This window comes from Labrus mixtus, chromosome 5, assembly GCF_963584025.1.
Source record: "Labrus mixtus chromosome 5, fLabMix1.1, whole genome shotgun sequence".
Taxonomy (NCBI): domain Eukaryota; kingdom Metazoa; phylum Chordata; class Actinopteri; order Labriformes; family Labridae; genus Labrus; species Labrus mixtus.
In genome coordinates, this window is record NC_083616.1 from 21,189,989 (window position 1) to 21,200,442 (window position 10,454).

At 38.3% G+C, this 10,454-nt stretch overlaps 1 protein-coding gene across 1 annotated transcript in view; it reads right to left on the minus strand.

Annotated features, from left to right (window-relative positions):
- Positions 1–504, minus strand: part of erap1b (endoplasmic reticulum aminopeptidase 1b) — a 184,136-nt gene extending 183,632 nt beyond the window's left edge. The window contains exon 1 of the mRNA XM_061038514.1: positions 496–504. The gene's annotated coding sequence lies outside the window, so the exon portion shown is untranslated. The remainder of the gene's footprint in view (positions 1–495) is intronic.
- Between the last annotated feature and the right edge of the window lie 9,950 nt (positions 505–10,454).

The following is a 10,454-nucleotide window of genomic DNA, read 5'->3' on the forward strand; positions in this document are numbered from 1 at the left end:
GAACTAAAAAAACAGAACATCTTTCCTGTCTTGCAAAAGCAAGCGCTACATTAAACACTTTAAACTCTCTTCTAAAAATGAAACATACATCTCTACTTTTGTCATAATGTATTCTAAGTATGAAAACATACTGCAAGGGGCAAACACAATCAATTTATTCTAGATATTGAAGTTGCCATGAACCTAAAATATCTGTTGTTTAAGCATGTTTTATCTTTTAACATGTTTGAAATAAAGATACCAAAAATCAACCAATCAATCAAAACTTGACAGGCAAGGGGTAAAATGATTTGCACAACTAAACCATGAGAACAAGTGTCTGTTTGCATCAATTTGTCTTATCTTGACTAAGTGCTTTTTTCAAAGCTGATCATGATCATTCCCTAAACTCAACCTTTGGTCACATCTTAAACAATTTCATTTTTTAAAAGTCTTTGGTATTGGTATTTATAGGCACACAAAACTATACACTTTTAAACTATTTTTCATTTTTACGAGGTTTTTTTTCGGAAGCCATCTCGTCACGTTGGCTGACGACCCTCAGATTGGGAACCGATGTTGAGCAGGATCAAATCCTGTCTGTGATTGTGTTGGCCTATTCCATTGATGACTACGTTTAAGGAGTCACAAATACCTAAAGCTATCTACATTTTAAAAATACATTATTCACATTATAATATTATATATATCACTCTCTCTTAATCAATATCAACAGATAATGTACCGGTATGTCACTGTATGTAATATGCCTTTTTAAACATTTTTATTCTTGATTTCAGCAGGTTCAGGTTTCCCAACACTCCACTGGATACAGTATTAAAGCCACAGACTTTTGGCAACGACTGACTAAAGCGGCTTCCTCCTTCTTTCATCTCCCCTCTAATCTTCTGTTTGCACAGCTCTCCGTCTTGTCAGCGGAGTTTGTTTAGGTTTTATGCCCGTCAATACAGCTGTATTCCTCCGTCTCAACGTATCGCCCACATCTGAAGAGATCATCAGTGATAGATTTGTAGGCAGAACATTTCCTCAGCCAGAATCTCCGGCATTGTGTGTAAAACGATTAAGGCTAACGGAGTCTTTCACCCTAAACGGCAGCAAAGAAAACATCTTTGTGCTGCTGAAAGTCAGCCACTTCACTTTCTTTTCAACACCAAACAATCAAGAGCATGTAAGCAGTAACTGCAGCAAAGATAGATTTTTTTCTCTCTTTAAACATTTTGCAAAGTGCACATGCACATCATAGGGCAATATTGTCCAGACTGAAAGTTATAGTTCTTATTTTGGGTACATTTTCTAGATGACAAAACCCACCTCTGTTACAGTTGTACAGTAGATGTACGGCTGTAGCCAGTAGCTCTTTAGCTTATAAAGACTGATAAAAGAAGAAACTATCTTTCCTGGCCTTCCACAAATACAGTTTGACTGATTAAATAGGCACCGAGCCATGTGTGGGCCAGTATGAGTTTAAAGCAGATATATCAGCATTATATAAACAGTGTCATGAGTACATGGTTTGTCCACCAGAGAGCAGTGACATTGTATTTTTTTTTTTGACTGTAATATTCAAGTATGCAACTCATTTGCCATCCTGTAACAACAAAAATCAAAAAGGAACGCGTTTCAAGATTGTTTGTTTTTATGGGTCATTTTTTAAATACCTACATTTCAGTTGTTTTCAGATTTTTAAACTTTAAAATATCGATATCAATATGGGCATGATGACCTGTTATATCTCGAAAATATATTTTGTACTTAAACATACCATTTTTCTGTATGTGCTGAACTGATACTGATTGTAATTTTTACACTTTCAGATCCAAAAATGAACATTTATTGTGTAACTTGTTGAGGTTCAAAGGTGCTAAATTTGCCTGTCGTTGGTCAGAATCAGGCTTTTTCCCTGATGCTTGGTGTAGTTAACCATCAGCTGGCTCAAGCATACATACTATAAATTACTCTTGTACATATGAGTGATATTTGTTTATATATCTTATACAATAACAACTTCTTTTAGGTGTAGTTTTATTTTTACAGCAGCATTTAAAGCAACTTCAACAAAGCAAAAAAACTCACTGATGGTGTTTGGTTAAAGCTGTACTGATCTAAGACAGGTTTACAAATACAAACACAAAGAAAATTTTAACAGGCACACATTTGAATGTGAACTTGCTCACTTTTCTCCTCCTCCGAACAGCCCTGCAGCTCAGCAGAGAGAAAGAGACTCTTGTTTTCCTTCGACCTCGGCAGGCAGTGACTCACGCTGGAAGGTGTTGCCAACAGACAGAGTTTGACAGTTTAATATTTATGCTGTCAATTCCAAAGACTAACCTCGGTAATTAGGGGAGGTGATTCCGGACAGATGTGGACGGATGGACAAAAGGTCCTTTTGTTTGAACGCAGCCACCTCTCCCATGACAACATTTAAAAAACAGGCCCAGAGTCATTGGCAGGCTGATGTGGTCACCTCTCCGCGTGCTCCATGAGGTCACATGTTCTCATGCCATGATGCCATTACAGGATGGGACATCAAGTCAGGCCGCATTAGAGCAAGATGTCCTGTTGACTGCAGACCAATTAGCAGCAGTTCACTCATTGGGTGATGGAACATTACCCAAACTAAACTCACTTATTCCAACTTAGCAACTCCATATTTTGTCAACAGCGGTAGTGTAAATACAAGCAGGTGTGTGTTGTGGTTACAGAAACGGGTCTGTATAATAAGAGTCACAGGTGCAATTCTGTCAACAGCAGCAAATCTGAGTGCAGACAGGACGCTGAAATAACAGGTCTAATGTGAGCAGATAACAGCAAGCTTTATGTACTTTGAATCTAATGAATATATAAAGGTAAATGTATCTTCCCCAGGGTTCAAAAATTAGAACTGAGATCCTATAGCGTAACTGAAGTTTCTTTCAAATATACTCCTTTTACTAGAAAATAACTAGTACTAAAAAACCTGTTGTTTTAGCATACATGTACGTTTTCGTCTTCTATAGCAACTGTTCGACCTCTTGCTCCCTTTGAAACAATAAAGCTGAAGACCGGAGCCAAAATGACATTTTGACAGTTTAAATACTGGATCAACTTTTAAGTCGCTATGTTTTTTTCTGTTTTCTTTTTCTGTATTTAATAATAATAAAGGATTAACCAGACAATTTTGAATTAATTATGCAGATTTTTTTATTCAAACCAATTTCTCCTGCAGAAAAAGTTTGTTTTCTAAGAAGGAAGAGAGTAATAGCCCAAATCACAGGAAAAATACATTTATTGAATATTTTATTTAGCATAAAAAGAGCCTTTCTTTTCTTTTCTAGCCAGCGCTTAAAGTATAATTTAATGTTTGGTCCCGGGTTTAAGTTGCCGGGTTTTCTAATGCACTTTCTATTTAAATTTCATTTTGTTGCATTGGGTAGTTTGATTATAACACAAAAATCACCAGATTGCACTGAAGAGTAAGCCATAAGTGAAGGAGATTTGTAAATTCAATAAGTGGTCATTGAAAGCCATGAGATTGGTCTGAAATATCAGACGAGCACAAACTAAATGTCCTGAGATTTAACTGATGAGCACTTGTCCGTCTTAAAGATTGATATGTCGTGAAAACAACTAAAAGGTCACTCAGCTTTTATCACAACATGCATGAGCATATTGCACACTAAATCATTCCTAATCAACACATACTGTAGGTACATACTGGTAGGTAGCCTGCACTAACCGCTCTCTGACATTTACACTAAGCTGTGGTCATTGGTCAGCCTCGCAGCTCAGCTGCGGCTCTCCTCTGTAAGAACTGTCTGACCGCTGACTGAAACTCTGTTTTCCCTCCTAACACATCACACACCAAGCGTACACCACAAACTGCTGCTTGTCCACAGTAAACCACCAGGTAATTCAGACATGCATCATCAATCATTCTCGGCCCTATGCTGAGAGAAATAAGGACATAAAAACACCACTGTAAGAATCCGACATGTTGTTTTTTATTCTTTTTGACTCCAGTAAACTTTTCTTAAGGTCTCAAGGAAAGTCTTTTTAGATTTTGAGATAAATTGTGCTTTAAGGTCTGAAATAAAATCTAAATTTGAAGATTACCTTATACTAAAACAGAAATCTGCAAAAATGCAGATTTACAAATAACAGAAAATAAACATCACATAAAATATTTAAGTAAAGCAAATTAGCAGCTTCTATTCTGATGACAGATGAATCTCTTTATTGACATTAACTAGTATACAAACCAGAGATGAGACCTGTCCTTCTGCAATGTTACAAACATTGACATCATTTATTTTATTTTCCCCCTCGTCAGCCCACCATGGGCACACAGGGAGAGTGCGATACAGGTAGTTGCCATAAACACTCTGGCTTTATCGTCTGAGGCAGCAGGACCCGTCTTGTAGCCCACTTTAGTTTAATGACAGATGACCTCAAGCCATTTATAGGCCGTAAAGGACACCCTGTTGCAACTTTAGTGCATCAGAGCCACAGGTTACAGGTGGAGGTCAAAGTGTGGAGGGGATGCTTCTCACACAAAGACATCACGAGTGGTGTGATTAGTTTGTTCTTCACTTGATTAAGATTCATGTATTTTATTCCTCTGTTTGGTTTGGCTGGTATGATATTTTTGTCACTTCTAAATGAACTGAGAGAAAACGTCTGAAAGAGCTGAGAAACTGGACCAGAAGTGTTGTTAGAGGATTGAGCTGACATAATTAGAGTCTCTGCAAAGATAATGTAATGGTTAAAAAATATGAAAAATACAGATTTTTCTCTTTGAACTGCCAGGATAGCAGTGGGCTGTTACACAATTCTTGTTATTCTCATTTTTGATTAACCTGACACTTAATGTCCTGATTGTTTATTGTTGTTTGAGTCTGGCTTTACTAAAGGTTTCTGTCTGTGAAAGGACGTTTTTCATTGCCAATGTAACTTTGCTAAATGTCACTTACTGTGCTCATGATGGATTGATGTTGGGTCTTTGTAGAAAATATAACAAATAGTACTTTTGTAATATTAGATAACAAAGAGTAAGGTATTTACCTGCTCTTTGTAATGTGTTGGTTATGTAATGTTGGTGTATAAAGTAACACGAAATGGCTTAAAAAAAATAATCATCAAGGTCTCCCAGAGTTCATCATGATAATTCATGTTCCATCTGAAACTAAGAAAATATTCCATTTAAAAGTAGATTTTTTTTTTTAACCGCACAGCCAAATTGCAAATTCAAGTGATTTATGAATGGTCAAAAAAGTTTGCATAAACTAATACATTGATTAATCTTGATTAATTGCCTATCTGTTAACCCCAAGAGGTCGTTGGTTTCGACATATTGAATATCTTTCAGTTAAAACAAAAGTTTTGGAAACTTTATAGAGCCTGTGAAAATGATGATTATTTGCAAAATAGGGAAATCCAGTTACTGCTTCAACACAAGGACATACAGTACATGTATGTAGATATATAGAGATTTAAAAAAAAAATTAAGATGTATGTGAAGTCAATTAAGAAAAGTTGTAAAAATAGAAACTAAAGAAGAGCAACTGAAGACACGGTTACAAGTTAAAGGGATGTTGGTGATAAATATATAATATGATACTGAGTGTGGGATAAAGAAAGTCTGCAAAAATATGTTCAGATTTCAGACAGAATTTGAAAGTAGTATGTTTCCAAAGGGTTTGTTTTATTATATGGCCTACCCTTGCACCCACAGAAACTTTGCTGTACACCTCATATATGATAGTCTTTGCTGAGATATACATGATAGAAAACATGAAGCAAACAGTGGGTGGGGGTCATCTGGATTCACATGCATAGTCAAACCTGATGTCACAGGGGCCCTCTTTTCAAGGTAGTCTTGTTGTGCAAACCCCAGAATCCAGGTCTTGTTATTGAACAATATGCTCTGCTTTGTGTGAGGGGGGTACGGCCCCTCGTGCTCTGCATGTGTTTTATCTCCTCCTTTACAAAAGAGGAGGCCCTGCAAAGAACCACCCTCACACCTCTCTCAGCAGACGTACTGAATGATCTCAAGCACCTCTTCATTCAGACGTGGAAATATACTACACAAAGAAAATCAGGGTAATGGTCAGTGTGCAGCTGTTTCTCTCCTCTGTGAAGAGGGGAAAAAGTATTTTATGCAAACTAAGATCTTCTTATGAAAGAGGAAAATTGCACAGGCTCCTGTTCAGTTACAAGCCTTGAAATGTTTATAGGTTTTTCCGAGCGGGAGATTCAGGAGTGAAACGGTCGACAATAGGCCCGAAAACACTCCAGCAGCTTGGAACCTTTATGAAAGTGCCAAATATGAATCACTGCCCTGCGGATGCCAGACGGGCTTTTCCTGTGTTGCTAAGAGAGCCCCATGGACTAAAGCAGGCGGGGCGGCCAGAGGGGGGTTAAGTGTTTCGGATGGTTGTACGGCGCTGCACGATAGATATGACTTGATGCTCCTTCTTCTGCTCTGCAGCATGGGTGGTCTTGCTCTTGATTTTATACTACCACCTATTAGCACCATGAGCCGGTGATTTATGCAGCTGTCAACTTCAACTTCATCAGCTCACTCAGCTACTAGTGAATTGTGGGTAGGCTGGCAAAGCCTTTCCCCTCTGCACCTCCTACTTTGGGGCTAAAGTAAACCACCCCTGTGAGCAGAAAGATGCCAAAAAATGCTGTTAAGAGAAAAATACAATTTAGATAAATAACAAGCACACATGCCACTGAGGAGAACTTCCAGCCTAAACATCTGGCAGGCTGTGAATAAGGAGGAGACTGTGTTTGGCTTAAAACAAGGTGAGAAAGGAGGAATTCATAGTTGCAAAAGCCAGTGCTTGGGGATCAGTAAAAGGCTGCACAGAATTACTGAGGGCAAGTGTTATGAGGAAAAATGCTGTATTCATGGCAGTACATTTTCTCTGAATACATCATGTATCTTATTGCTAGGCTTTTATGCTTGAAGACAGAAGGTGTAAGAGGGAAAACGCTGTTGAAAATGAGTCGATTGAGAGAGCAGTGAGTTATTTTGCATCATGTTGTACAGTACAAAGTAATGGAAACAGTGGGTAACAGCTTTTATTCGCTGCTTAATAAAGAAGAAGGTGTTATTCCCCATGGGCAGTGCAAAGTAATGGGCTTTTACATGGTTGTAATGAGGCTGCTAGATTCATGCAGGACTAGAGCTGCGAGCCAATTTCAACAAACGCAAGCGTTGAGAGAAGGTGGACTGTGGCTGATTTATAGTTTGTAATTCTTTACCATGAGGAGTATATTAGCAACAAAAAAAAAACTGTTTGGCAGCTACTGTGATGCTAAGTGAGCTGCATTCAAGATTCGAATGCTGATTTGTGGAAAAGGCACCGTGTTTTAAAGTGTCAGGGGCTAATCGCTTTTACGGCTGTTGCTACCCAGGAATGTTAAACTTTATTAAACACCTGTTAAAATATTACAGTGTCACAGTGAGTTTGTGGAAAATGACCTGTTTGATAGATCAGAGAGGAAAGTTTAAAGGATGGAAGTTGGTCTAGATGAGTGATTCCCAATCTTGTAAGGGGTGCTACTGTTTCTACTAAAATTTAAATCCAAGTGTAACAACAACAAAAACCGTATGTAATATAAGTTCATTTATTGTCACATGAAACATTAACCATGATGGGCTGAGCACAGTGCCCTCTTCTAAGCTGAGGCAGTCATAACAATTTAAGCCCTCCGTTGCCATCGAGATTATCAGATAAGAGTTAGACAGCTTCATTTATCATGAGCTAGTAAACTAGTTTCCACTCACTGAGAAAACAAATGTGACTGACATCTGACTTGTACACAGATTGTGTAGAAACTAAGTGAGAAGTGAGACGAAAAATGTTCTAAAATGTAAAGGTAAAATCTAAATAAAATCCGCTAAAATAGTTAGCTAAAAGTAAGCTAACTCATGAACAGTTAACAGAATTAATGGATAAACAGTTTAGTTAGTTAATTTCATTCAATCAGTAAACCTTGGCTAAAAGTAACTGATACAAGACTGAAATAGTTAGCAAACATATCGAATAAATAATTAGCAAAAGTAATGGATCAAAAGGGCAAAGAGAAAGCTAGAGGGTCCATGATCTGCCACTCAACATTTAAAATTTAAAATTTGACCCACTGAGCAAAACAGTGACATTTAAACTGTTAGAAAACTTAGACGTTGTAGCAGTCACTCAGAAAAATATTGTAACAAGGACATTGCATGGTCTACATGGTATCTTGTGTTTTTTTTTTTTTTGCGGGCGCTTAAAAGCTCTCTTGAAAGGGGATATGTTCGTACATTACACATTAAGGTTTGGGTACCATTTATCCAAGATTATTTATTTGTCATACCGTGTGTGTGTTGTCTGTTGCTGCACAAACTAAGAAAGAAAATATCTATGCCTTGTTCTGCTCGTCTGACATGCAGCAGTCTCACGTAAAGATGCTTCAGACTTACATCACAGATAATCACAGTGGATCGTTGGTGTTGGCTTCATGCAGGGTGTGACCGGTGAAGGTCTTTACTTGGTGTCAAGTGGTTTACTTCACTTATGCTGGGGTCAGAGGGAAAGGTCATACTTATGAGATGAGAAAAGCCTGTTACAGTCACACGCCAGCTTTCCAGATGCCAAAGAGTGTGATCAAACAGTTCCCAATTAGAACCATATAATTAGGTATTAAAGATGGCAGCTTGGTTTTACCCAAGAAAAACTAACTTCACAAGCGGCTGACCATAATTTGGGGTTCGGTTGCATTTATGCAGAGGGGGAATGGTGCAGGAGGAGGTTGTGTGTGTTTGTTTGTGTGTGTGTGGTACTAGTTGCTGCACAGACAGACACATATTCTGGAGAATAAAATGGTTGGTAAGCATCCAAATATGCATTTCTTTGCTCCAACAGCAACATAACTGAAGGATGAAAGGGTGGAGAGGTAGGAACATGAGTGTGTCACTTGGGAGGCTTTTTGGCTTTTGGCTGTCATTGCTGGAAAAAAAAAAAAAAAAAAAGGAGAGGGGGAAAAACCTTTTGCATAGGTCTACATTACACACACTGAATATACAACGACAGGGACTGTTTTTAGTTGTCATAGCGATAAAGGAAAATAAACAAGTAAAAGGACAACAACTTTTAATGCAGGGAAAAAAACAGATGAGCAGATTGGGTGAAAAACCTTAGCATAGGCTACGTGTTGTGCCATCAGGGAATAGTTTGAGATTTGTTGAAATACTCTTAATTTGCTTTTACAATGAGAGTTTGATGAGAAGATAGCCACTCTGGTTGATCCTAAAGTTGGAGGCAGAAGCCGGTTAGCTCAGATTAGCATAATGACTGGAAACAGGAAGGAACAGCTAGCCTGGCATCATCCAAAGGGAAAAAAACTCAACAAGTACCTGAACAAAGAAGCCCCCTTTATTTAAACAAAAATCTTTCCTTTTCAAAACGATGTAACTTATTTTTGGTCGGGAATAATTGCTAAGAGGGGTAGCAGGGGCACAGGGAGTATAAATTTAACTCTTTTTTAACATGTTAAATCGTGGTCTTTTAGGTTGCGGTCGTAAGATTCATTAATTTTGCACAAACTCAAGCTAGCTGTTAGCGGCTGTTCCCTTGTTCCTTTTGAATGCTAAATAAAAACGGCTAACAGCTCAGCTTTTTATGTACCATGAAGAAGTAAAAGCGGGATTTATCTAAGAATCGAACTCCTGGAAAGAAGACAAATGAAAGTGTTTTTAAAAAATCAAGCTACTTCTTTGTGGTAGATCAATAAAAACAATACATTGGATGCCATTAACCTTCGCCTGCCCTTTGTCTCTCTTTCAGTTGTTTGTAGCTTTCAGAACATAACTCTCTTTTTTTAACAGAAGGATAAAAAATTCCCTAGAGAGAGAAAGGCTTATACAAGAGATAAATCCTGTCCAAACTAAAGACTCCACTGAACTTTCTGACTTAAAAAGAGAGCTAATTGTAAGATTTTCACACCATGACTTCTCCCAACATCTTGAAGAGCTGCAGCAGTGGGTCCTTTTTTTTCTAACATGTGAATCGATACCCTTAAATGCATGTGTGGTGAGAGAAAGAGGAGTTTGCTCAGTTCACTGAAGCGTGTTGACCCTTCATGGTCAGGTTGTCACTGAAGCATACAGGAAGGATCCAGCGGGGCGAGAGGGAGCGAGGAGGATTCTCATTGAGGCCGAGAGTCTACAGCCGAGTTGATTCCCCAGAGATTTCTGGCTGTCTCGCTCTGTCTGTTGACACTCTCTTACTCCATTGACTTTTTCATTAACCCCTTATCAAAATGTTTTTCTCTCCCACACTCCACTGACATTAGCACCACTCAGTTTCCCCTCCACAACATCCTGGTTCAGCTGTACCACCTTGTGGTCAGATCTGATATAATGGAGTCCCTATATGTTCCCTCTCCTATCTCCAAAGAGAGGTCAATCTTAGACATTTATA